Source organism: Castor canadensis, chromosome 16 (genome assembly GCF_047511655.1).
Source record: "Castor canadensis chromosome 16, mCasCan1.hap1v2, whole genome shotgun sequence".
Lineage (NCBI taxonomy): Eukaryota > Metazoa > Chordata > Mammalia > Rodentia > Castoridae > Castor > Castor canadensis.
Window position 1 is genome coordinate 78,867,434 of NC_133401.1, and position 27,885 is coordinate 78,895,318.

General features: G+C 36.9%; 1 long non-coding RNA gene across 5 annotated transcripts in view; it reads right to left on the reverse strand.

Moving 5' to 3' along the window:
* Positions 1-202: 202 nt before the first annotated feature.
* Positions 203-27,885, reverse strand: part of LOC141418002 (uncharacterized) — a 187,748-nt gene continuing 160,065 nt past the window's right edge. For 3 of the 5 annotated variants that reach the window (XR_012442626.1, XR_012442622.1, XR_012442624.1), the window contains 3 exons: positions 22,958-23,097; positions 22,438-22,601; positions 203-4,977 (listed from right to left, as the gene is read on the reverse strand). This is a non-coding gene — a long non-coding RNA (uncharacterized lncRNA). Of the gene's footprint in view, positions 4,978-22,437; positions 22,602-22,957; positions 23,486-27,885 lie in introns of all 5 variants that reach the window. The other 2 variants (XR_012442623.1, XR_012442625.1) reach the window with 2 other exon arrangements.

Below are 27,885 nucleotides of genomic sequence, written 5' to 3' on the forward strand. Positions count from 1 at the left end.
TCATCTGACAGCAAATAGACCCAACATAAAAAAAATAATAACTGAAGAGCTGGCAAAGTGGCTCAAGTGGTAAAGCACCTGCCTAGCAAGACTGAGGCATTGAGTTCACTGAGTTCAAACCCCAGCAAAAAAAGAAACAAATTGAATAGACAGTGAGTTCTTAATAACACTTCAATATACTATGCGTTTTATTTTTGTCACTTCTTTATTTTTAATTGACACATAAAAGCTATATATATTTATATATATTAATGGGTACTACATTGTGTTTTGATGCATGCATACATTATGTAATGTTTAAAGAAATTTAAACACACCTATCTGCTCATTTATAATTTCTTTATGGTGAAAACTTTAACAAAAATCCTTCCTTCTAACTTCATTGTACATTTTAATGTACAGAAGACATTTTCATGCTTATATGTAATGTACTTTGATCACATTCTTCTAGCTTATTGAAACACAGAGTACATTATTATTATTATCTGTATTCACCCTACTGTGTAGTCGTACACCAGACATACTCTCTTCCAAGTTTTATACTCCATCCATTGATCAACACTTCCTCTTCTTCCCCACATCCCCGCTCTCCTTGGACTCCGGTAACCACCATCCTAATTTTCATTACTATAAGACCAGCTTTTTTAGCTTCCATATCTAGGTTGTTCTATTCCAGTTTTATTCCTCTTAACATAATGGCCTCCAGTTCCATCTATGTTGCTGAAAATGATAGGATTTCATTCATTTTTAATGGCTGAATAGTATTCCATTATACAGCATAATTTCTCCTTTATCCACTCACCAATTGATAGGTTGTTTCTATTTCTTCACTATTGTGAATGAATAGTGCTGCAGGAAACATGGGAGTGCAGATGCTTCTTTGACATAGTGATTTCATTACTTTTGACTATATACCCAATAATGGGGTGGCCGAATCATATCTTCACTCCACATCCTTACCTGTAATTGTTATGTTGATTTTTTTATAGCACATATTTTTACTGGGGTGCAGTTTTGATTTGCATTTCCCAGATAATTAGCAAAGTTTAGCATATTTTAATGTACCTGTTAGCCATTTGTATGTCTTTTTAGAGAAATGCCTATTAAGATCTAGTTTGCATTTTTCATTATTACCTGATTTTTTTTTGCTCCTGAGTTGTTGGAGTTCCTAATATATTCTGGATATAAGTGTAAGCCCCTTGATAGAATTACAGCTAGAAATTATTTTCCCCAACTTTGTAAAGGTGTCTCTTCACTAGGTTATTTCCTAAACTATACAGAAGGTTTTTTAGTATGATATAATTCTTTTTGAATATTTTACTTTTGTTTCCTGTTCTGAAAGAAATCCTTGTGCATCATAAGATCTTGAGGCATTTCACCTTAGAGCTTTCAATATTGTTTATTTGTTCTGAATATTTAATGTTTTAACTACAATATGTCTTGGAGTGATTGTTTTCTGGTGTCATCTGTTGAGTGCCCAAAAGCCTCCTGTATCTCAATGGCTGTCTCTCAATATTTTGGAAATATTCTTTGTTCCTTTGTTGAATGTGTTTTCTACCCTTTTAGCTTGCACTTCTATTCCCATGATTCATAGGTTTGCTCTTTTAATAGTGTCCCAGAGATCATGCATGTTCCATTTACATTTCTGTATTTTTTTCTTTTTCTTTATCTGATTATTATAACACATCTACCTTGTCTTTCAACCCCGACATTATATCTTCACTTTGAGGGATACTGAAGAGACTCTCCACTGAGTTTTTCATTTAAATTATTGAGCCTTTCATTTTCAGGATTTCAGTTTGAGTCTTTCTCAGGATTTCTGTATCTTTACTGAATTCCTCTTTCATATCCTGCACCATTTTCCTAACTTAGTGCAGCTGTTGTTTACATTCACTTTGAGTTCTTTCAGCTGCTTATTTATTTCATCCTTGAATTATTTATTGTCTTACAGGTGTTCTCCTTCATTTCTTTGGTCATTCTTATAATCATGCATTTGAATTATATCTCCTGGCTTTCTCCCCCTTCACTGACTATACTTAGTGTCTGTTACTGTGGGGCTATTGACCTTTGGGGGGTGCCATTTTTTTAAACATTTTTTATGTTTCTGTGTTGAGATTTACACATCTGAGACTATGTTTGTCATTCAACATGAAATGAATTTCTTGTAAGTAGCATATAGTTGGGTCTGGATTTTATCCATTCAGTCACTTTATATCTTTTAATTGGAGAATTTAATCCATTTACATTCAAAGTAATTATTGATAGATAAGTTCTTACTACAACCAACATGCAACTTGTTTTCTAGCTCTGTTATAATTGCTTTCATTTTTTGTCCCCCTTCTTAACAATCTTCCTTTGTGATTAAGTGAATTACCTATGAGACTTAATGGAGAAAAACTGAAACTACTTCCCCTAAAGTGAGGAATGAGACAAGGATGCCCACTTTCCCCACTCCTATTCAACACAGTCCTGGAATTCCTAGCTGGAGCAATAAGGTAAGAAGAAAAAAATAAAAGGAATACAAAAAGGTAAAGAAATAATGAAACTATCCCTATTCATAGATGACATAATCTTACACCTTAAAGACCCAAATAACACCTAGACACCATAAAAAGCTTCAGCAATGTAGCAGGATACAAAATCAACTTACAAAAATCAGTAGCCTTTCTATACATCACCAATGAACAAATTAGAAAGAATGAAGGAAAGCAATTCCATTTACAAAAAAAAATCAAATACCTCAGAAAAAACCAAATACCTAGGAGTAAACTTAACAAAGGATGTGAACAACCTCTACAAACAGAACTACCAACCACTGAAGAAAAACATCTAAGAAGACTACAGAAAGTGGAAAGATCTCCCATGCTCATGGATTGGCAGAATCAACATAGTAAAAATGGCTATACCACCAAAAGCAATCTACATGTTCAAAGCAATTCCCATCAAAATTCCAATAGCATTCATCACAGAGATTGAAAAATCTACCCTAAAGTTCATTTGGAAACACAAAAGACCACAAATAGCAAGGCAACACTGAGCAAAAAGAGCAACACTGGAGATATCACAATACCCTGCTTCAAACTATCCTACAGAGTCATAGCAATAAAAACAGCATGGTACCAGCACAAAAACAGATATGAAGACCAATGAAACAGAGGACCCAGATATGAATCCATGCAGCTATGCTCACCTAATCTTTGACAAAGGTGACAAAAACATACAATGGAGAAAAGACAGCCTCTTCCACAAATGTTGTTGGGAAAAGTGGTTCTCTGCCTGCAGAAAACTGAAACTAGAGCCATGTACTAGCACCAATTCAAAATGGACTAAAGACCTTAATTTCAGACCCAAAATCTTGAGGGTAGTACAGGAAAGAGCAAGGAATACTCTGGAAGCAAAAGGTATGGGCAAGGACTTCCTCAGTAGAATTCAAGGGGCCCAGCAACTAAGAGAAAGGATTGACAAATGGAACTACATGAAATTAAATAGCTTCTGCACAACAAAAGAAATAACCTCTAAATTGAAGTGACTACCCACAGAGTGGAAGAATATCTTTCCTAGCTATATATCAGACAAGGGACTGGTAACCAGAATATATTGGGAGCTCAAAAAACTAAAGTCCCCAAAAAATCAATGAATCAATAAAGAAGTGGGCAACTGAACTAAACAGAACTTTTTCAAAGGAGGCAATCCAAATGGCCAAAAAGCATCTGAAAAAATGCTCACCGTCCCTGGTCATAAAGGAAATGCAAATCAAAACCACACTAAGATTCCACCTCACTCCTGTTAGAATTGCTACCATCAAGAACATCACCAACAATAAATGTTGGCAAGGATGTGGGGAAAAAGGAACCCTTTTACACTGCTGATGGGAATGTAAGCTAGTACAACCACTAGAAAAAACAATATGGAGGCTTCTTCAAAAAAAATACTAAACCTAGATCTCCCATATGATCCAGCAATACTACTGCTAGGGAGATACCTGAAGGAATGTGACTCAGGTTATTACAAAGGCACTTTTCACAAAAAACAAATTATGGAAACAGCCAAGATGCCCCTCTACCAATGAATGAATTTAGAAAATGTATTATTTGTACACAATGGAATTTTATTCAGCCACAAAGAAGAACCCTAATATATGTTATTTGTTTGTTTTCTACTGCAGTCTATAAACTCCTCTCTTTGTACAATATATTTTCGCTAAGAAGTAGAAAAATCAACATATATGCTAACTCCATGTTCCACTTTAGCTTACCATGAAAAAATTTAAAAATTCAGGGTTACATTATTTATCTGCTACTTGCTAAGTTCCCACCAATAATAGTTATAACAATTTTCAGTCACTGATAGTTAATAAAGCACCTACATGTATGCTGTTTCATTTTTATGATTTTTGTGTTAAGTAGAATAATGGTTTTCTCATTGTACATGTTAAGAAATGGAGGTTTCCTAACCAAATGCTATTCAACAAAAATTAGGCATTTGTCTCTACCTTGAAGATGATTCTGGATTTACAAATATCATATTTAATAATTAGAGGAAATGTAACAGTGTTCCTGTTGTCTCCATAATTAATAACAGGATCTTTTTTTTACCATGCTGATATGATTACAGTAACTATCATGCTATCAAGAATAAAATATACTGTAAGAAAAATGAAGATTCCAAGATGGTGGCTAGAGGGAGGAAGCAGAAAGCGAGCCTCCTATAGTGAAATCTTGGAGAGATGCTGGAGACACACTTTGCAGGCATAATCACTGAGAAGAGACATAATTTTGACCCCTCCACACCTCCAGCCGGCGCAGAGAATGTCCACTTCATGTTAACCGGAGAAACCAGGAGGGCCCCCAGGCCACCAGTTGCCTGCGCCCAGACGGCATGGGAAGATGCGGACCAGGTGAGCTTCGTGGTACCACGGTACTCCCACAGACAAGCCTGGGCCAATCAGCATAGCCCCCTGGACAGACTGACCTCCACCTGGGGAAAAAAAAGAGAAACTGAGTAATAAGCAACAAGAACAATAAAGACACGTGGGAAAGAGGGTGGGGGGCACTGAGCACCAAAGATTGGGGGAAGGGAATCCTTCCCAGGCTGTAAATAAACAAGCCGGGCAGGCCAGAGAGGCTCTGGCGGGAGTGGGGCGCATGCCCAGCAACCAGGAGTGGGAAAGCTTGTGAGAGTGGCAGAGGGAGGAAAACTCCACAGGAGAGGAGGGAAGACCCACTTCTTACGTGAACTGTAAACAAACTTGGCAGCTGGCAGGAGTAGCAGCACCACCCAGTAATCAGGAGCAGGAAAGCTTGTGAAAGTGGTGGTGGGAGGAAAATTCCACAGAAGAGGGGGGAAGACCTACCTCTCACATGAACTGTAAATAAACACGCAGGCCTGAGAATGAGGGGGCAGTGTCACCTTTCCCACTGTGTTTGGAAAGGGGAAAGCTTGTAGCAGAGGCTCACACACAGGAGAACTCTGAGTAAACAAAGCCTGCAAGGCCAGGTGAGTGCTAAGCTCACCCCTGAGATCTGCATAAATAACACCGCCAGCAACAGCAGGCTGACAGCAGCGGGCAAGCAAGCCACAGCCACAGATACCATTCTCAGAACTTTCTCCAGACTCTTTTTTTTTTCTTTTTCTCCCTACCTTTGATGAGAGAACAACCGAATTACACCTGCATGCTGAAAAACTTACTGAAACTGTATTGCTTTTAAACTTGGGACACTTGGTGGCGTTTTGTGTGTGTGTATGTGTGTGTGTGTAGTTTTGTTCTACTTTATGTGTCCCCTTTGATGAGACAACTACAGAACAACATCTGAGGCACCATCTCCAGGACTGGAGACTGAGACGGACACCCAAATTATTAAGACTGAAACTTCATTGCATTTGAAGTTGGACGTTTTTTGGTTTTTTGGGTTTTTTGCTTTTTTTTTATTTTTCTATTTTTCATTTTATTTTAATTTATTTTTATATGTAGATATTTCTTTCATTTACTTATTTTTTATTTTTATTCTTATCTTTAGTTTTTTTTATTTTTGATTTTCAATACTCTCTCTGTCTCTCTAATGTCTGTTCAGCTTACTGTCGGTTAATACACTAACACTCCCTGTTTATACCTTTGAAACTATCTTGTCTGATACCTTGTTCTGTTTTCTCCTTCTTGTCTGTTATTTGTTTTTCCCTTTTCTTTAACTTGTTGCTTTCCATGTCAGCTCACCCTCCCATTCTAAATATTATCATTGTTATTATTACAAGCTAGAAAATACTTAATTGCACACAGTACAGGGACAGTAACAACATCAAAGACAATGACAGGAAGACAGAAAAAACAGGGAAACCAGTTTCCCCACAGCAAAAAAAATTAGTACAGGAACCAGAGGGAAATGAAGAAAACACATACTCAGATCCAGACTCCAAAAAAATAAAGATAAACTATGCCAAAGGACCCAATGAAGACCACAAGAATAATTTTAAAGAAGACACACTACAGATACTCTATGAGAATTTTATAAAGATGATATTGGATAGGGTCAACCAAAATGTACAGGAGACACTCAAGAAATTCCAAGACAACAAAAATAGAGAATTTGAAAAAGCAAAAGAAGAAATAAAGGAAACCATAGAAGCACTGTATAAACACCAAAGTGCACAGAGAACACAACGAATAAACACATAAATGAACTCAGGACAAAAATAGACAACATTAAAGAGGAAATGACCCAGAATATGGAAAACCTCAGAAAAAAGAACAAAACAGAACTCAAAAACAAAACGGAAGGCCAATCCAGCAGAATAGAACAAATAGAAGACAGAATCTCAGAACTTGAAGATGAAATGGTAATTAAAGGAAAAACTGAAGAACTATTAATTAAACAACTCAAGACCTGTGAAAAGAAAATGCAAGAACACACCGACTCCATCAAAAGACCAAACTTGAGAATCATGGGCATCAAAGAAGGAGAAGAGGTGCAAGTGAAGGGAATGTGTAATATATTCAACAAAATAATAACAGAAAATTTCCCAAATCTAGAAAAAGATATTCCCATACAGATGCAAGAGGCCTCCAGGACACCAAACAGACCAGATCAAAATAGAACTACCCCACGACATATCATCATTAAAACAACAAGTTCAGAAACTAAGGAAAGAATATTGAAGGTTGTAAGAGAGAAAAAACAAGTAACATACAAAGGTAAACCCATCAAAATCACAGCAGATTTCTCAACAGAAACATTAAAAGCAAGAAGAGCATGGGGTGAGATCTTCTGGGCACTGAATGAAAATAACTTCAACCCCGAATACTCTACCCAGCAAAACTATCATTCAAAATAGATGGAGCAATAAAAGTCTTCCATGATAAGCAGAAACTAAAACAATATGTGACCACAAAGCCACCACTACAAAAGATTCTTCAAGGGATCCTGCACACAGAAAGTGACACCCAACTTAACCATGAAAAGGCAGGCAGCACCAAACCACAGGAAAAGAAAAACCGAGACAGTAGAGAGTAGCCTCAACTTAGGTACACACAATCAAACCCTCAAACAACTAAGACAACTAAAGGACAGGAATCACCACATAACTATCAGTACTAACGCTTAATGTTAATGGACTTAATTCACCCATCAAAAGACAGCGCTTGAAGAAATGGATTAAAAAAGAAGATCCAACAATTTTTTGCTTACAGGAGACTCATCTCACCAACAGAAATAAGCATAGGCTTAGGATGAAAGGCTGGAAGAAGATTTACCAAGCCAATGGCCCCCAAAAACAGGCAGGAGTAGCAATACTTATCTCTGACAAAGTAGACTTCAAACCTACATTGATCAAATGAGATAAAGAAGGACATTCCATACTAATAAAAGGGGAAATAGACCAAAAGGAAATAAAAATCATCAACCTGTATGCACCCAATGTCAACGCACCCAATTTCATCAAACATACCCTGAAAGACCTAAAAGCATATATAAACGTCAACACAGTGGTTGTGAGAGACTTTAACACCCCATTATTATCAATAGATAGGTCATCCAAACAAAAAATCAATAAAGATACCCAAGATCTAAAAAATACAATAGATCAAATGGACCTACTTGATGTCTACAGAACATTTCATCCAACTTCTACACAATATACATTCTTCGCAGCTGCCCATGGAACCTTCTTCAAAATAGATCATACCCTAGGGCACAAAGCAAGCCTCAGCAAATACAAGAAAACAGAAATTATACCGTGCATACTATCTGATCACAATGCAGTAAAAGTAGAACTCAACAAAAAAAGTAAAGACAAACAACATGCAAACAGCTGGAAACTAAATACCTCATTACTTAGTGAACAATGGACCATCGATGAAATAAAAGAGGAAATTAAGAAGTTCCTGGAAGTCAATGAAAATGAAAACACAACCTACCAGAACCTATGGGACACAGCAAAGGCAGTCCTGAGAGGAAAGTTTATAGCCATGAGTCCATATATTAAAAAGACTGAAAGATCCCAAATCAATGACCTAATGATACATTTCAAACTCCTAGAAAAACAAGAACAAGCAAATCCCCCCCAAAAAAATGAGAGAAATAATAAAAATAAGAGCTGAAATCAACAAAATAGAAACCAAAAAAACCATACAAAGAATTAATTAAACAAAAAGTTGGTTCTTTGAAAAAATAAACAAGATTGATAGACCCCTGGGCAAACCTGATTAAAATGAGGAGAGAAAAAACCCAAATTAGTAGAATCAGGAATGCAAAAGGGGAGATAACAACAAACACCATGGAAGTCCAGGAAATCATCAGAGACTACTTTGAGAACCTATATTCAAATAAATTTGAAAATCTTAAAGAAATGGACAGATTTCTAGATACATATGATCATCCAAAACTGAACCAAGAGGAAATTAATCACCTGAATAGACCTATAACACAAAATGAAATTGAAGCAGCAATCAAGAGTCTCCCAAAAAAGAAAACTCCAGGACCTGATGGATTCTCTGCTGAACTCTATCAGACCTTTAAAGAAGAACTGATACCAACCCTCCTTAAACTGTTCCATGAAATAGAAAGGGAAGGAAAACTGCCAAACACATTTTATGAAGCCAGTATTGCACTTATCCCAAAACCAGGCAAAGACACCTCCAAAAAGGAGAACTATAGGCCAATCTCCTTAATGAACATTGATGCAAAAATCCTCAACAAAATAATGGCAAACCGAATTCAACAACACATCAAAAAGATTATTCACCATGACCAAGTAGGCTTCATCCCAGGGATGCAGGGGTGGTTCAACATACGAAAATCAATAAATGTAATAAACCACATTAACAGAAGCAAAGACAAAAACCACTTGATCATCTCAATAGAAGCAGAAAAGGCCTTTGATAAGATCCAACACCATTTCATGATAAAAGCTCTAAGAAAACTAGGAATAGAAGGAAAGTTCCTCAACATTATAAAAGCTATATATGACAAACCTACAGCCAGCATTATACTTAATGGAGAAAAATTAAAACCATTCCCTCTAAAATCAGGAACCAGACAAGGATGCCCACTATCTCCACTCCTATTCAACATAGTACTGGAATTCCTAGCCAGAGAAATTAGGCAAGAAGAAGGAATAAAAGGAATACAAATAGGTAAAGAAACTGTCAAAATATCCCTATTTGCAGATGACATGATCCTATACCTTAAAGACCCAAAAAACTCTACCCAAAAACTCCTAGACACCATCAACAGCTATAGCAAGGTGGCAGGATATAAAATCAACATAAACAAATCATTAGCTTTTCTATACACTAATAATGAACAAATGGAAAAAGAATATATGAAAACAATTCCATTTACAATAGCCTCAAAAAAATCAAATATTAGGTATAAACGTATCAAAATATGTGAATGACCTCTACAAGGAAAACTATCAACTTCTGAAGAAAGAGATTGAGGAAGACTATAGAAAGTGGAGAGCTCTCCCATGCTCATGGATTCATAGAATCAACATAGTAAAAATGTCTATACTCCCAAAAGTAATCCACATGTTTAATGCAATTCCCATCAAAATTCCAATGACATTCATTAAAGAGATTGAAAAATCTACTGTTAAATTTATATGGAAACACAAGAGGCCACGAATAGCCAAGGCAATACTCAGTCAAAAGAACAATGCAGGAGGTATCACAATACCTGACTTCAAACTACATCACAAAGCAATAACAATAAAAACAGCATGGTACTGGCAAAAAAACAGAAATGTAGACCAGTGGAACAGAATAGAGGACCCAGATATGAAGCCAAACAACTATAACCAACTTGTCTTTGACAAAGGAGCTAAAAATATACGATGGAGAAAAAGCAGCCTCTTCAACAAAAACTGCTGGGAAAACTGGTTAGCAGTCTGCAAAAAACTGAAACTGCATCCATGTATATCACCCTGTACCAATATTAACTCAAAATGGATCAAGGATCTTAATATCAGACCACAAACTCTAAAGTTGATACAGGAAAGAGTAGGAAATACTCTGGAATTAGTAGATATAGGTAAGAACTTTCTCAACAAAACCCCAGCAGCACAACAACTAAGAGATAGCATAGATAAATGGGACCTCATAAAGCTAAAAAGTTTCTGTTCATCAAAAGAAATGGTCTCTAAACTGAAGAGAACACCCACAGAGTAGGAGAAAATATTTGCCTAAAATAAAAATACATCAGACAAAGGACTGATAACAAGAATATATAGGGAACTTAAAAACTAAATTCTCCCAAAACTAATGAACCAATAAAGAAATGGGCAAGTGAACTAAACAGAACTTTCTCAAAAGAAGAAATTCAAATGGCCAAAAAACATATGAAAAAATGCTCACCATCTCTAGCAATAAAGGAAATGCAAATTAAAACCACACTAAGATTCCACCTCACCCCTGTTAGAATAGCCATCATCAGCAACACCACCAACAACAGGTGTTGGCGAGGATGTGGGGAAAAAGGAACCCTCTTACACTGTTGTTGGAATGTAAATTAGTACAACCACTCTGGAAAAAAATTTGGAAGCTACTTAAAAAGCTAGACATTGATCTACCATTTGATCCAGCAATACCATTCCTGGGGATATACCCAAATGACTGTGACACAGGTTATTCCAGAGGCACCTGCACACCCATGTTTATTGCATCACTATTCACAATAGCCAAGTTATGGAAACAGCCAAGATGCCCCACCACCGACGAATGGATTAAGAAAATGTGGTATCTATACACAATGGAATTTTATGCAGCCATGAAGAAGAACAAAATGTTATCATTCTCTGGTAAGTGGATGGAATTGTATAACATCATTCTGAGTGAGGTTAGCCTGCCCCAAAGACCAAAAATCGTATATTCTCCCTCATATGTGGACATTAGATCAAGGGCAAACACAACAATGGGATTAGACTTTGAGCACATGATAAAAGCGAGAGAACAAAAGGAAGGGGTAAGGATAGGTAAGACACCTAAAAAATTAGCTAGCATTTGTTGCTCTTAATGCAGAGAAACTAAAGCAGATACCTTAAAAGCAACTGAGGGCAATAGGAGAAGGGGACCAGGAACTAGAGAAAAGGTTAGATCAAAAACTAGCTAGCATTAGTTGCCCTTAACACAGAGAAACTAAAGCAGATACCTTAAAGCAACTGAGGCCAATAGGAAAAGGGGAACAGGTACTAGAGAAAAGGTTAGATCAAAAAGAATTAACCTAGAAGGTAACACACACGCACAGGAAATCAATATGAGTCAGTGCCCTGTATAGCTATCCTTATCTCAACTAGCAAAAACCCTTGTTCCTTCCTATTATTGCTTATACTCTCTCTACAACAAAATTAGAAATAAGGGCAAAATAGTTTCTGCTGGGTATTGAGGGAGTGGGGAGAGGGAGGGGGCGGAGTGGGTGGTAAGGGAGAGGGTGGGGGCAGGGGGGAGAAATGACCCAAGCCTTGTATGCACATATGAAAAATAAAATAAAATAAAATAAAAAAGAAAAATGAAATATATAAACCCAAACTTTCCTGGAACTCTTAGAAGCGCACTTTACCCTTCTCAAATCTGAGTTCTCTTCATATAGCTGATCCATCCTCTCAATACACTTTTAGTAATTTAATTTCCATTGCTCACAACTTACTTCTATACGACACTGCTTCAATCATGAGACTTTCGGGAAATTGAGGGCAAAATCTTAATTTTTAAAAGGGGGGTAGAGAAATCATATAATTTAATTTCAAAAATTTGTCTGTTTCAGGTATGTCTTGAACCAGGAGCTTAAATAGTAACACAAGGACCTACACACTCCTAATTCTGAGTCTGCTCTCCTCAATGTCAGCTTCATTCTCAAGGGGTAAAATGCTACCAGCAGTCTATACACAGGTTTTCAAACCCAAATACAGTAGGAAAAGTGCACATGATTTTTAGCCGTTCAAGTAAATTTTGTTGTGACTCATTGGGTCCTATCAGGTGACATCATTACTGAAGTTTGGGCAGGTAAATGTGATGGTTTGGATGGTTAGGTCTAAAACCCAAGCCAACAGCTTAACCTGTCAATGAGTCAATGTCGTGCAGTGTACACGGAATAAGAAGGGACATGAGTAGATCAAGAGAGGAAAATCATTATGCCGTTACCAGAAGAAACCATGTAGATTCCAGATGCAGAAACACCATCATCTGCTCTCTCTGTAATCAATTCTAGATTTCTCTGTCCTTAAGTTAGCACCTCTACCAGCCTAAGTCCTGCGGTATAAGCACATGTTGGCCATTCCTTCCCCACACTGTGGTTTCTGCATTTGTGACTCTCTATGAGTAAAAACTGGGTAGCAAAGTGCCAAGAAACAGTCAGTGAATCATGGATGTGTTCAGTTTATAACAGCAGTTCTACTTCCTCCCGGTCATGGAGGTCAAATTGTCACTGCCAGTATAAGGCCTGGTTGTCCACCTTCTGAATTCTTGCTACAATGGTTTCAACATAATTGAAACCATTCTAAGCCATGGCTTAAAATTTTTGTTTGTCTTCCCGTGAAATTTTTTTATTTTAACATTTTTACATTTACTCACGTGTGTATACATTGTTTGGGCCACCCCTCCTCTCTCTATCTCTCCCACTCCCCTACCTCCCATCCCCCCTTTCCAGGCAAAACCTGTTCTGCCCTCCTGCTCTCTGAGGTAGATGGTGTTCCTTCCTTTTCTATTTCATAGACAAGTTTAAGGAGTGTTGGTATTAGTTCTTTTTTAAAGGCTGGTAGAATTCAACAGAGAATCCATCATGTCCTAGACTTTTCTTTTTGGGAAGATTCTTTTCTGCTTACATTTCATTACGTTATAGATCTGTATAGATAGTTAATATCTCCTTGGTTCACATTCAGATGGCTGTAAGTATCTAGAAATTTGTCCATTTCTTCAAGATTTTCCAATTTATTGGAATATATGTTCTCAAAGTAGTCTCTGATGATTCCTCGGATTTCCTTGGTGTTTGTTGTTATCTCCCTTTTTTTGTTTCTGATTTTACTAATTTGGGTCTTTTACCTCCTCATTTTAGTCAGATTTGCCAGTGACTTGTCAATCTTGTTTATTTTTTCAAAGAGCCAGCTTTTTGTCTCATTGATCTTTGTATGGTTTTTTTGGTCTCTATTTCATTAATTTTGGCCCTTACTTTTATTACTTCTCTCCTTCTGCTTGTTTTGTGTTTTGCTTATTCTTATTTTTCTAGGAGTTTGAGATGCAGAATTAGGTCATTTATTTGAGATCTTTCTGTCCTTTTGAAATAAGCACTCATGGCTATAAACTTTCCTCTTAGGACTGCCTTTGCTGTGTCCCATAGATTCTGGTAGGTGGTGTTTTTATTTTCATTAACTTCCAGGATCTTTTGATTTCCTCTCCTATTTCTTCTATGACCCACTGATTGTTGAGCAGTGTATTATTTAGCCTCCAATTATTTGCATGTTTTCTGCTTTTGTTTTTGTTATTGAGCTCTAGTTTTAATGTATTGTGATCAGATAGAATGCAGTGGGTTGTTTGTTTTCTTATATTTGCTGAGGCTTGCTTTGTGTCATAAGATATGATCTATTTTGGAAAAAGTTCCATGGGCTGCTGAGAAGAATGTATATTGTGCCATTGTTGGATGAAGTATTCTGTAGACATCAGTTAGGTCCATTTTGTTTATGGTGTCCTTTAGTTCTAAGATTTTTGTTGATTTTTTTTGTTTGGATGACATATCTATTGGTGATAGAAGGGTATCAAAGTCTCCCACTACTACTGGGTTGGAGTCTATATGTGCTTTTAAATCCTTTAGTATATGTTTGAAGAAATTGGGTGCATTGACATTGGGTGCACATAGGTTGATAATTGTTATTTGCTTTTGATGTATTTCCCCTTTTATTAGAATGAAGTGTCCTTCTTTGTTGCATTTGACCAATGTAAGTTTGAAGTCTACTTTGTCTGATATAAGTACTGCTACTCCTGTTTGTTTTGGGGGTTTATTTTGGTCAATGAGATGGGTCTCTTGGCTTCTTAAAAAACTAAACACAGATTCTCCATATGACCCAGCAATACCACTGCTAGGGATATACCCGAAGGAATGTGACTCAGGTTATTGCAAAGGCACCTGCACAGCCATGTATATTACAGCACTATTCACAATAGCCAAGCTATAGAAACAGACAAGATGCTCCACTACCAACAAATGGATTAAGAATGTGGTATTTATACATAATGGAATTTTATTCAGTCACAAAGAAGAATGAAATTTTGTCATTCACAAGTAAATGAATGGAATTTGAGAACATCATCTTAAGTGAAGCTAATCAAGCTCAGAAGGCCAAAAATCATATGTTCTCCCTTATATGCAGATTATAGCCCTAAAACAAATGCAGTAATATTATTGGACATGGGTCACACACTAAGGAAAGGAACGCACATGAGAGAGAGAAATAGGGAAAGGGAAGGAAACCTAAAACTTGAATGTGGTTGATGTATTTACTGTATAGGAGCAAATACAGTAGTCTTAAACTGACAGAGGACACTATGGGATGATGACCAGAAGTAGTGAACAGGTCTGGTAGAGATGAACCAATGTGGGTTGTAATACTTGTGTGTGTGTGGAAGCAATGCTAGGAATCTCTCTATCTTTATTTCAAACTAGCAAAAATGCTAAGTCTTTCTTATTATCTCTTACATTTTCTCTTCAACAAAATTGGAGAACAAGAGGGCAGAACAGGTTCTGCCTGGAAGCAAGGAGATATGGGGGAGGAAGACAGGGGGATGTGGGAAGAGTTTGCCCAAACACTATATACACATATGAATAAGTGTAAAAACAATTTTTAAAAAGCATAAGGGAGAGAAAAAGGGTGGGTTACTATAATTAAAGTACAATGTATTCATGGGTAAAGACTCATGGTGAAACACCTCTGAGGATTTGTAAATTAAGGGAAGGAGTGTTAAAGAGGTCCTATTAGGGTGTTGTTTCTAATGTGAGGGGAAACAGGAATGGAGAAAGCAAGAACAGTGAATATAGTCTGTATACTTTAAACAATTGTATGAAAGTAGAAAAATGAAACCTGTTGAAATCATTTAAGTAGGGTAGAAGGAGATGGGGAGATGGATGCTGGAGGTGAAGCTAACCAAGGTACATCATAAGCATATATTGAAATGCTACAATGAAACTCCCTGTATAACTAATATATGCTATTAAAATGTTTTAAAAACTGATAAAACAAAAAAATGGGTCTCTTCTAAACAACAGGTTGTCAGATGCTTCTAGTCAATCCACCTTGCCAAATGGTGTCTTTTGATGGGGGAGTTGAGTTCATTGACATTCGGTGTTAGTATTGATCGGTATATGGCAGGAATCCCTGCTATTTAGTTGTTTTTGTTGTTTAAGGATTTGATTTTGTGCAGCCAAATTTATGCTACTTTCTGATTACTTGTCTTTTCTTCTCCTGTAGTTTGATGCTTCCCACCTTCTCATGGTTTTGTTTGCTTTTGTATTCTGTGTGCAGAATTCCTTGTAGAATCTTCTGTAGTGGTTGCTTGGTAGTCATATATTGTTTTAGTTTCTGTTTGTCGTGGAGGATTTTTATTGCTCCATAAACTCTGAATGATAGTTTTGCTGGGTAGAGTATCCAAGGGCTGAAATTATTTCATTCAGTGCCCAAAACACCTCATTCCATGCCATTCTTGCTTTAAAGGCTTACATACAGAAATATGCTGTGATTTTGATAGGTTTGCTTTTATGCATTGTTTCTTCTCTCTTACAGTCCTCAATATTCTTTCTTTGTTCTCTGTGCTTGTTGTTTTAACGATAATGTGGCATGGGGAGGTTCTATTTTGGTCAAGTCTATTTGGTGTCCTCAAGGCTTTCTGCACTTGAATGGGCAAAACTTTCCTGAGATTTGGGAAATTTTCTGTATTATTTTGTTGAATATATTACATATCCCTTTGGCTTGCACCTCTTCTCTTTCTTCAATACCCATGATTCTCAGATTTGGACTTTTGACAAAATCTGCATATTCCTTCCACAGCTCTTGATGTTAACTCAGATTTCATCTGTTTTTTTTTTTTTAATTTCTATTTTATCTTCAAGCTCTGAGATTCTGTCTTCCACTTGTTCTTATCTACTGGAGTGGCCTCCAACTGTGTTCTTGCTTGACAAAGGGGATTTTTATTTCCAGGATTTCTGTTTGATTCTTTTTTTGAGGTTTTCCATATCTTTGTTCAACTCCTCTTTTATATTTTGTGTTATCCTCATTAATTCACATCTCTTCTCTTTTTTTTAAATTCTTTTTATTCATATGTTCAAACAATGCTTGGGTCATTTCTCCCCTCTACTCCCACCCACTACCTTACCACCCATCCCGACACCTCAATACCCGGCAGAAACTATTTTCCCTTATCTCTAATTATGTTGAAGAAAGAGTATAAGCAATAATAGGAAAGAACAAGGGTTTTTGCTGGTTGAGATAAGGATAGCTATACAAGGAGTTGACTCACATTGATTTCCTGTGCGTGGGTGTTACCTTCTAGGTTAATTCTTTTTGATCTAACCTTTTCTCTAGTACCTGTTCCCCTTTTCCTATTAGCCTCAGTTGCTTTTAAGGTATCTGCTTTAGTTTTTCTGCGTTAAGGGCAACAAATGCTAGCTAACTTTTTAGGTGTCTTACCTATCCTCACCCCTCCCTTGTGTGCTCTCGCTTTTATCATGTGCTAAAAGTCCAATCCCCTTTGTTGTGCTACTCTTGATCTAAAGTCCTCATATAAGGAAGAACATACGATTTTTGGTCTTTTAAGCCAGGCTAACCTCACACAGAATGATGTTCTCCAATTCCATCCATTTACCAGCGAATGATAACATTTTATTCTTCTTCATGGCTGCATAAAATTCCATTGTGTATAGATACCACATTTTCTTGATCCATTCATCAGTAGTGGGGCATCTTGGCTGTTTCCATAACTTGACTATTGTGAATAGTGCCGCAATAAACATGGGTGTGCAGGTGCTTCTGGAGTAACCTGTGTCACAGTCTTTTGGGTATATCTCCAAGAGTGGTATTGCTGGATCAAATGGTAGATCAATGTCTAGCTTTTTAAGTAGCCTCCAAATTTTTTTCTAGAGTTGTTGTACTAGTTCACATTCCCACCAACAGTGTAAGAGGGTTCCTTTTTTCCCACATCCTCACCAACACCTGTTGTTGGTGGTGTTGCTAATGATGGCTATTCTAACAGGGGTGAGGTGGAATCTTAGTGTGGTTTTAATTTGCATTTCCTTTCTTGCTAGAGATGGTGAGCATTTTTTCATGTGTTTTCTGGCCATTTGAATTTCTTCTTTTGAGAAAGTTCTGTTTAGTTCACGTGCCCATTTCTTTATTGGTTCATTAGTTTTGGGAGAATTTAGTTTTTTAAATTCTCTATATATTCTTGTTATCAGTCCTTTGTCTGATGTGTAGCTAGCGAATATTTTCTCCCACTCTGTGGGTGTTCTCTTCAATTTAGAGACCATTTCTTTTGATGAACAGAAGCTGTTTAGTTTTATGAAGTCTCAATTATCTGTGCTATCTCTTAGTTGCCTGTGCTGCTAGGGTTCCATTGAGAAATTTCTTACCTATACCTACTAATTCCAGAGTATTTCCTACTCTTTCCTGTATCAACGTTAGAGTTTATGATCTGATATTAAGATCTTTGATCCATTTTGAGTTAATATTGGTATAGGGTGATATACATGGATCTAGCTTCAGATTTTTGCACACTGCCCAACCAGATTTCCCAGCAGTTTTTGTTGAAGAGGCTGCTTTTTTGCCATCATATATTTTTAGCACCTTTGTCAAAGACAAGTTGGTTATAGTTGTGTGGCTTCATAGCTGGGTCCTCTATTCTGTTCCATGGGTCTTCATGTCTGTTTTTGTGCCAGTACCATGCTGTTTTTATTGTTACTGCTTTGTAATATAGTTTGAAGTCAGGTATTGTGATACCTCCAGCATTGTTCTTTTGACTGAGTATTGCCTTGTCTATTCACAGCCTCTTGTGTTTCCATATAAATTTCACAGTAGATTTTTCGATATCTTTAATGAATGTCATTGGAATTTTGAGGGGAATTGCATTAAACATGTAGATTACTTTGGGGAGTATTGACATTTTTACTATGTTCATTCTACGAATCCATGAGCATGGGAGAGCTCTCCACTTTCTATAGTCTTCATCAATCTCTTTCTTCAGAAGTTTATAGTTTTCCTTGTAGAGGTCATTCACATCTTTTGTTAGGTTTATACCTAGGTATTTGATTTTTTTTGAGGCTATTGTAAATGGAATTGTTTTCATATATTCTTTTTCAGTTTGTTCATTTTTAGTGTATAGAAATGTTAATAATTTTTCTATGTTGATTTTATATCCTGCTACCTTGCTGTAGCTATTGATGGTGTCTAAGAGCTTCTGAGTTGAGTTTTTTGGATCTTTAAGGTATAGGATTTTGTGATCTGCAAGTAGGGATATTTTGACAGTTTCTTTACCTATTTGTATTCCTTTTATTCCTTCTTCTTGCCTAATTGCTCTGGCTAGGAATTCCAGTACTATGTTGAATAGGAGTGGAGATAGTGGGCATCCTTGTCTGGTTCCTGATTTTAAGTATAATGCTGGCTGTAGGTTTGTCATATATAGCTTTTATAATGTCAAGGTACTTTCCTTCTATTCCTAGTTTTCTTAGAGCTTTTATCATGAAATGGTGTTGGATCTTATCAAAGGCTTTTTCTGCATCTATTGAGATGATCAAGTGGTTTTTGTCTTTGCTTCTGTTAATGTGGTTTATTATGTTTATTGATTTTTATATGTTGAACCACCCCTACATTCTTAGGATGAAGCCAACTTGGTCATGGTGAGTAACCTTTTTGATGTGTTGCTGAATTCGGTTTGCCATTATTTTGTTGAGGATTTTTGCATCAATGTTCATTAAGGAGATTGGCCTATAGTTCTCCTTTTTGGAGGTGTCTTTGCCTGGTTTTGGGATAAGTGCAATACTGGCTTCATAAAATGTGTGAGGCAGTTTTCCTTCCCTTTCTATTTCATGGAACAGTTTAAGGAGGGTTGGTATCAGTTCTTCTTTAAAGGTCTGATAGAATTCAGCAGAGAATCCATCAGGTCCTGGACTTTTCTTTTTTGGGAGACTCTTGATTGCTGCTTCAATTTCATTTTGTGTTATAGACCTATTCAGGTGATTAATGTTCTCTTGGTTCAGTTTTGCATGATCATATGTACCTAGAAATCTTTCTATTTCTTTACAATTTTCAAATTTTTTTGAATATAGTTCTCAAAGTAGTCTCTGATGATTTCCTGGACTTCCATGGTGTTTGCTGTTATCTCCCCTTTTGCATTCCTGATTCTACTAATTTGGGGTTTTTCTCTCCTCATTTTAGTCAAGCTTGCCAGAGGTCTGTCAATCTTGCTTATTTTTTCAAAGAACCAACTTTTTCTTTCATTAATTCTTTGTGTGGTTTTTTTTGGTTTCTATTTCATTGACTTCAACTCTTATTTTTATTATTTCTCTCCTTCTATTTGTTTTGGGATTTGCTTGTTCTTGTTTTTCTAGGAGTTTGAGATGTATCATAAGTTCATTGATTTGGGATCTTTCAGTCTTTTTAATATATGCACTCATGGCTATAAATTTTCCTCTCAGGACTGCCTTAGCTGTGTCCCATAGGTTCCGGTAGGTTATGTTTTCATTTCCATTGACTTCCAGGAACTTTTTAATTTTATCTTTTATTTCATCAATGACCCATTGCTCACCAAGTAATGAGTTATTCAGTTTCCAGCTGTTTGCATATTTTTTGTCTTTACACTTGTTGTTCTTGTTTTATTGCATTGTGCTCAAATAGTATGCACAGTATAATTTCTATTTTCTTATATTTGCTGAGGCTTGCTTTGTGCCCTAGGATATGATCTATTTTGGAGAAGGTTCTGTGGGCTGCTGAGAAGAATGTATATTGTGTAGAAGTTGGGTGAAATGTTCTGTAGACATCAAGTAGGTCCATTTGATCTATTGTATTTTTTAGATCTTGGGTATCTTTATTGATTTTTTGTTTGGATGACCTATCTATTAATGATAATAGGGTGTTAAAGTCTCTCATGATCACTGTGTTGGAATTAATATATGCTTTTAGGTCTTTTAGGGTATGTTTGATGAAATTGGGTGTGATGACATTGGGTGCATCCAGGTTGATGATTATTATTTCCTTTTGATCTATTTCCCCTTTTATTAGTATGCTATGTTCTTCATTATCTCATTTGGTCAATGTAAGTTTGAAGTCTACTTTGTCAGAGATAAGTATTGCTACTCCTGCCTGTTTTGGGGGGCCATTGGCTTGGTAAATCTTCTTCCAGCCTTTCATCCTAAGCCTATGTTTATTTCTGTCGGTGAGATGGGTCTCCTGTATGCAACAAATTGTTGGATCTTCCTTTTTAATCCATTTCATTAAGCGGTGCCTTTTGATGGGTGAATTAAGTCCATTAACATTAAGCGTTAGTACTGATAGGTATGTGGTGATTCTTGTCATTTACTTGTCTTAGTTGTTTGAAGGTTTGATTGTGTATACCTAAGTTGAGGTTACTGTTCACTTTCTTGCTTTTTCTTTTCCTGTAGTTTGGTGCTTCCTGTCCTTTCATGGTTATGTTGGGTTTCACTTTCTGTGTGCAGAATCCCTTGAAGAATCTTTTGTAGTGGTGGCTTTGTGGTCACATATTGTTTTAGTTTCTGCTTATCATGGAAGACTTATTTCTCCATCTATTTTGAATAATAGTTTTTTTATAGTGCCCTTTGTTTCACTTTGGTGTTTGCTGAAGTCCTCTCTGAGTTCATCTCTTTGTTCCTGTGTCTTTTCATGTTCTTTACTTTAGGTGTCTTGAAATTTCTTGCATGCATCTTGTACATTCTGGTTAACCATATCTAGTATCTTCCCCATGAATTTCTCAGAGATTTCTTCCAAGATTTCCTCTTTAAGGTTTTTTTGTGGGCATAACTGGGCTCCTTAGTGATAGTTATCATTGCTTTATTGGGGTCAGGAACTGGGTATCCATTTTCTTCATTTCCCACTGAATCCTGTGTTAATTTTTTTTTTAAGGAGAGTGATTGTAATCCTTTCTTCTTCACAATGGTCCACTTGCTGCTGTGCAACTATGTTCTTGATTGGTTAGTTGGTGGTTTAAATTGCCTCTTCTTTCTCTTGATTTAATTTTTGTGTTGTGACTGACTTGGTTGTTAGCCAGGTTGATGTGCTCTTTCTGCCCCTGGCTTGGATGTGTAATTTAGCAGTAACTAATTCACAGGTTCAATACCAGACTGGTTGTTTACATATTATATAGAAAACCCCTTGGTGATAATATCTATAAACAATAAAGTTGGGGGGTAATGGTTACTATGCTAGGTATAGAAATTTGGGTAATTCATGAAGGTAGCACTAAAAAGGGGGGCAGGAAAAGCGGAGGGTGGGTGGAGGATGAGTTACAGGGACTGCTGGGTTTTATGGTCCTTGTGTGTGTTTGGGTGTATTTCTGTTGTTGTAGTACAGGGTGCTGGTGTCAGGGATTTCAGGGGGCAGGGGTTGTGTACAGTTGGTACAGTAGACTAGACAGTGGGTAGTGAGAGTGTAGGAAGGAGGGGTAGTGTGGTGACAGATTGGGGAAGGATAGGAAGGAGGAGGTGAAGGCAGGGGAAGAGAGTGGATGAGATGGAGCAGAAAAGGTAGTTGAGAAGGAGGACAATGGGTTGTCACACAGGAAAAGGAGGGAAAGTGAAGCGGGTAAGAATAGCGATAAGAAAATAGTGATGCTGAAGTTAATGCAGAAAAAAAAAACAGGTACAGGAACAAAAAGTTCAATCTTTTGGTAAAAGTTCTGGATTTAGTCCTTAGGCATCCAATTCTGGTACTGGTGTACAAATGGGACCTCTGATGTGTTCTCACCAGGTGACTGGTTTGTGAGCAGGATTTGGTTCCTTCTGTCCCCAGAGTTAACTGCAATTGGGAGGTGAGGTAAGTCTGCCAGTTCATGCAGGGTGGTCAGAGCTGTTGTTGTTTTCAGCAGGCGGCAGCCGTGTTGTCCTTCAGCTGCAACTCTGTTTGGTCAGCTGGTCCACAAGCAAAGTGGGGCAATTCAGTTTTGAATACTGCCATCTGTCCCATGAAATCAGCTCAGGAATCCACCACCTGCCCCACTTTGGGAAGTTGGCTTATTGCCCCACCCCCACTCTCAGCCTTTATTGCTTAATCCACATTCATTCACTGAGAGTTTGGCTCCTTGCCCCACCCTTATTCTCCAGGGCAAGTTCAATGTCCCACCCCCACCTCCACTGTCAGTATTAGATTACAGTTTGCTATTTATGCTGTTCAGTTTTGTTGGGGGGGAGTCAGACTGTCCAGGAGCTGCACTGGATTATGTTCCCAGGGGTGGGTAGGGGAGTCACATGTGGTGCATGATGCTTACCTGTTCATTCTGTAGATTCACACAAGTAGCTTTGAAACCAGCTGGTGGGGAGAAATGACATGGTATAGGGAAGCTTTCCATGGGTTAGGGGTCCAGGATGTTGCAGAGTTCAATTCTGATTGATGCTTTGTCTTCTGCTTCTTTGGAGAAAAAGAAAAAAAAAAGAAGAAAGAAAGAAAGAGAGAGAGAAATGGCCAGGAGGCTTTTTTCCCAGGGCCAAACACAGCTTGCTGGCTGTGCCGCATGGGATTTTCACAGCTTTAGGTGCAATTAAAGTCTTTGAATTTTCTGTGCAACTAATGTGATGGCAGTTATTATTTTGTCTAGAAGCAATCAGAATCACCCAAGTGTAGCTCCAATGTGTCAAAGTGGTTTCTGGAGTCATGGGGCTTAGGACTTCTGATTCCCCACCCTAACTGCCATCTTGGATCCTCTCCATGGCTTAGAATTTAGTGAGACTCTTGACCTATCCCTGGTAGAAGCTTCCTCTCTCTGGAAACAAAATCTCTACACCCGTAGAGACCATGGCTGTAGAAATAAGAAAGACAAATTCCATGAAAAGGTCAATGAAAGTTATAGCTGGTCAATTCTTTCTACTAAGCACTGGTTCCCAGAATTATGTAGTCTAGGACACTTATTAGGGACACAGCACCATACCACAGTTACTGGTTAAGAGGGTGTAAAGCATTATATACCCTTAAAAGTCTGTTCATCCATCCCTCTATTGCTCTGGCAGCCAAACATTTTCTGGATAGTGTGATGTAAGATACAGTAGTGGTTACCATGCCATGTACTCAAAGCTTCATCTCCTTTGCTATAAAGTGGGTCCATTAATCTGATACAACACGACATGGAATCCTACATCCATGGATTAAGCATTTAGAACTCCTTGGAAAGTGGAAATAGTCTGAGCCTTATGAGCATGAAATCTAAAGCATACTGAAAATATATGCTAATCCCAGCCATCATGAATCTCTTCTCATTCCCAAGTAGAAAGGGTCCAGTAAAATAAACTAAGTATAATGATTATCAAATAGGCAGTTGGTCTTCTCAAGGAATTGTGAGAGATGAGAGGCTCAGCCTTTGTTTCTCTTTTTGGTGGTTTAGACATTGCATATCAGCATAGTTTGATTAATATGGGTGAATTTGAAGCACAAGTTCTTGACCCATGAATAACCTCCACCTTTGCCACCATGGCTGCTTCAAGAACTGGAGTGACTAATGACAGATGCTGGTTCATATCACCCGTCCAAATCATTGTTGCTTATGTAGTTTCAGAACATAGATTCTCTCTGGTGTCTAGTAACATATAATAAAAAGGACTTCTACTTTTTAGCCAAGATGGAATTGCAGACTGAATTTACTCTTTTCTGAAACAACCAAAATTTAAATAGAAAGAAACAAGGAAAAGAAAAGAAGAAAATGAAACAGGAGACCACAGTTTTCAACACACTATATATAAGGAAACAAAGAATCCTTAGTTTGAGGAGACAAGCTGAGAGTCTACCTTTAAATAATGGGAAGAAAGAATATCAACAGCTGTGGTTGGTAACACATGCCTCCAATGTCATCACTCAGGAAACAGAGGCAGAAGGATCACAAGTTTGGGGCCACTCTGAACTACATAGAAAGATCCTGTCTCAAAAAAAAAAAAAGGCAAGAGGAAGAGGAAGAAACTATCAACTGTATACACCCAGCAAAAACATCTTTCAAAACTAAAGATGTAATAAAACCTTTTTTTTAACATAGAAAAGCTAAAAGAAGTCATCAACAGCCTATCTGCAATGCAAGAAGTAGTAAAATAAGTCCTAAGAAAATGAAACCAGATGGAAATTTGGATATGCACAAAAGAATTAAGAAGAGCAGAAGTGGAAAGTGCATGGGTAAATGTGTGGACTTTTTTCTTATTATCCAATAATCTTTTAAAAAATAATTGGCTGATAAAAGAGAATATCAGTGTATTGTGGAGTTTGTGACATATATATAAATGCATGACAATAGTAGCATGAAGTTGGAAAAAAGAAAATAAAAGTTCTTATAATATTTTCACTATAAATGAAGGGATAGAAAAGCACTTAATATGGATCACGATCATTTAAACATGTGTACCATGAACACTAAACCAAGCACTAAGATAATAAGCAGTAATGGATAACCAGCCAACAAAAGAGATTAAATGCAATCATAAAAAACACAATCAACTCAAATGAAAGTGGAAAAAGAGCAATAGAAAACAAAGGACACAAGAGACATGTAGAAGATGACCAATAAGAGGATAGACACAGAAATAATCACATTAACCTTAAATGCTCTAAAGTCCTGATTAAAAGGCAGAGATTATAAATTACAAGAAAAAAGCAATATGCAACTATGTGCAGCTTACAAAATATTCACCCTATATAAACAAAAATTCATTAAAAGTTGAGTTTGCCAACACTTATCAAGAGGAAGTTGTTTTGGGTATATTAATTTGGGTATCATCTTTAAGGGTATTTTGCTACCTTTTGATAGGATGGAATGAGCTATTTCCATGGTTTCAGAGAATTCAGAGAGTTAAAACTTAAGAGTTTTATGTTTCTTGAATATTTTGACTCACATTCCCATCACAAGACTCAACAATCCATTTCTCCCAGCTGAGATCTTTACTGTGCATAGCATAATTGGTGGCCCTGAGAATTCAAATTTTCTGCAGCTTGCTATCAGGGAACCCAGTTCTCGTTCTGATACTCAGTGTTATCTTTTCTCTGGCTTTCATAGGTTAGAGTTATTTATGTCTTAGTACTGATGTCCTTTGACTTTCAGATGTAAGTCACCACCAATGGGAGTTTGAGCAATTTCACTGCCAGATCATAGAACCAGCTGTATACACTCCACATAATATCATCACTAATGGAGTCTTTACTGTAAGCTAATATTCAGCTCCAAAATTGCATTTTAGAGTTTGTTCCCTGTTTTAAGACTGCTAGTATCAACTATCTCAGGTCAGGTTCACCAAGAAACAGAACCTAAGATTGAGATTTGTGTTCAAGTAGTTCATTAAAGAATGCTTTCAAGATAAAAATCATAGAGGAATGAAAGGATGTATATATACACTTTCAGAAAGTGAACTTGAACTGTGATGAAGCTGCAATAAAACAGAGGTCTTAGCTGATTCCAGAAGGACCTCTGAAGTTGCAATGCTGAAATAAAAGCAAACATGTCACCCTAAGAGGGGGTAACTAACAGGAGGGTGAGGGGAAAAGAAGAAAGTGATTATGGTTGATGTATTTCTAGGCAAGAATGAAGATATAGAATTTTTAAATCTGTTGAAATTGCTATAAGAAGGGGACTAAGGTAGAAAGAAGAAAAATGGAGGGGATGAACCAATTTGGGTTATAATACATATATACATGGATATGTCACAATGAAACATCCTGTATAACCAGTTTGGGTTATAATACATATATATATGGATATGTCACAAAGAAACATCCTGTATAACCAATTTGGGTTATAATACATACATACATGGATATGTCACAATCAAACACCCTATATAACTATCTTAAGCAAACACATTTTTTTTCAAAAATAGAGAAAAAGAAAGTAAAACAGTTTTTGTCTAGGCGTTAGTATCAGTGGAAGGGGGGAGGAAACAAGGAAAGGGTATAGAAGGGTGAATGTTGTGGAAATAATATGTACTCATGCATGAAAATGGAAAAATGAGATCCATTTAAACTATTCCAGGAATTGGGGGCGGGGAGGATAAAGGAGAATGATGGCTGAGTGGATTCAACTATGGTACATTGTATGAATTTGGGTAAATGTCACAATGTAGACCCAGTACAATAATATGATAATAAAAAAATTTTAAAAAACAAGTAGGTGAATCCCTTAAGGTCCATGTTGGCCAGTCTTTGGATGAACTGATTTTGAATAGGACATTCTTGGTATTCAGCCATTAAGACCAATCAAATAAAGAATAAGTTAAATATGTGTACTATAAATCTTAATCTCCAAAATAATAAATGTGTGAATGAGTGTCTTGATTTTAAACATGGAGGATGACAAGGAAAAAGAAGGCAAGCACAAAATTTGGGGATTACACTGTAGATCTACCACAAAAGATAACTCGAAGTGAAAGGGGAAAGCATACTTGATTTTGTTTTTGTTGTTAGAGTATCATGAGATAGACATTAAGAAAAGGCACCACTGTTACCGCCTTTGCTTGGGTAAGGGAGATGATAATGAGCAAACACATCAGTGGAAATACAATTTTTCCAAAATACTCTGAAAAAGTAGATCCCCTTTCTTACAGTTGTCAAAAAGGTACACTCCTATTACAGATGCACAGTTTACTTCTTTAGGTTGATGGATAGAGATATCAATCTACCAGGGGTGGAAAAGAAAAGCCCAAAGGACCAGTGAATCTAGCTTCTACTCATCTTTGAAACAAACTGAACTATTTGCAAAGTATGAATTTCTCTCAATTGTCAACATGAGCTCAACTTACAAACCCATATTGGAGGATTTGTCTGCTTGATCCAACAATGACCAAAGTCTTTTTTTATGTGTACACGCACATACACACAAATGTCTGAGTTTATTTCAAATAACATTAGATTAGATAAAATAAATTTCATTAGATCTCAATAAAGTCTTGAAATTCCTAATCAGAGCAATAAGATAGGAAGAAGAACTAAAAGGAATACAAATAGATAAGGAAGATGTCAAACTATCCCTATTCTCAGATGACTTGACCACCAAAAAACTTCTAGACATGATAAACAGCTTCAGCAAAGTAGCCTTTCTATACACCAACAGTGAACAGATTGAGAAAGGACATAGGAAATTAATTACATTTACAACAGCCAAAAAAAATCAAATACCTAAGAATAAACTTATTCCTAGGATGTGAAAGACCTCTCCAAGGAAAACTACAAACCACT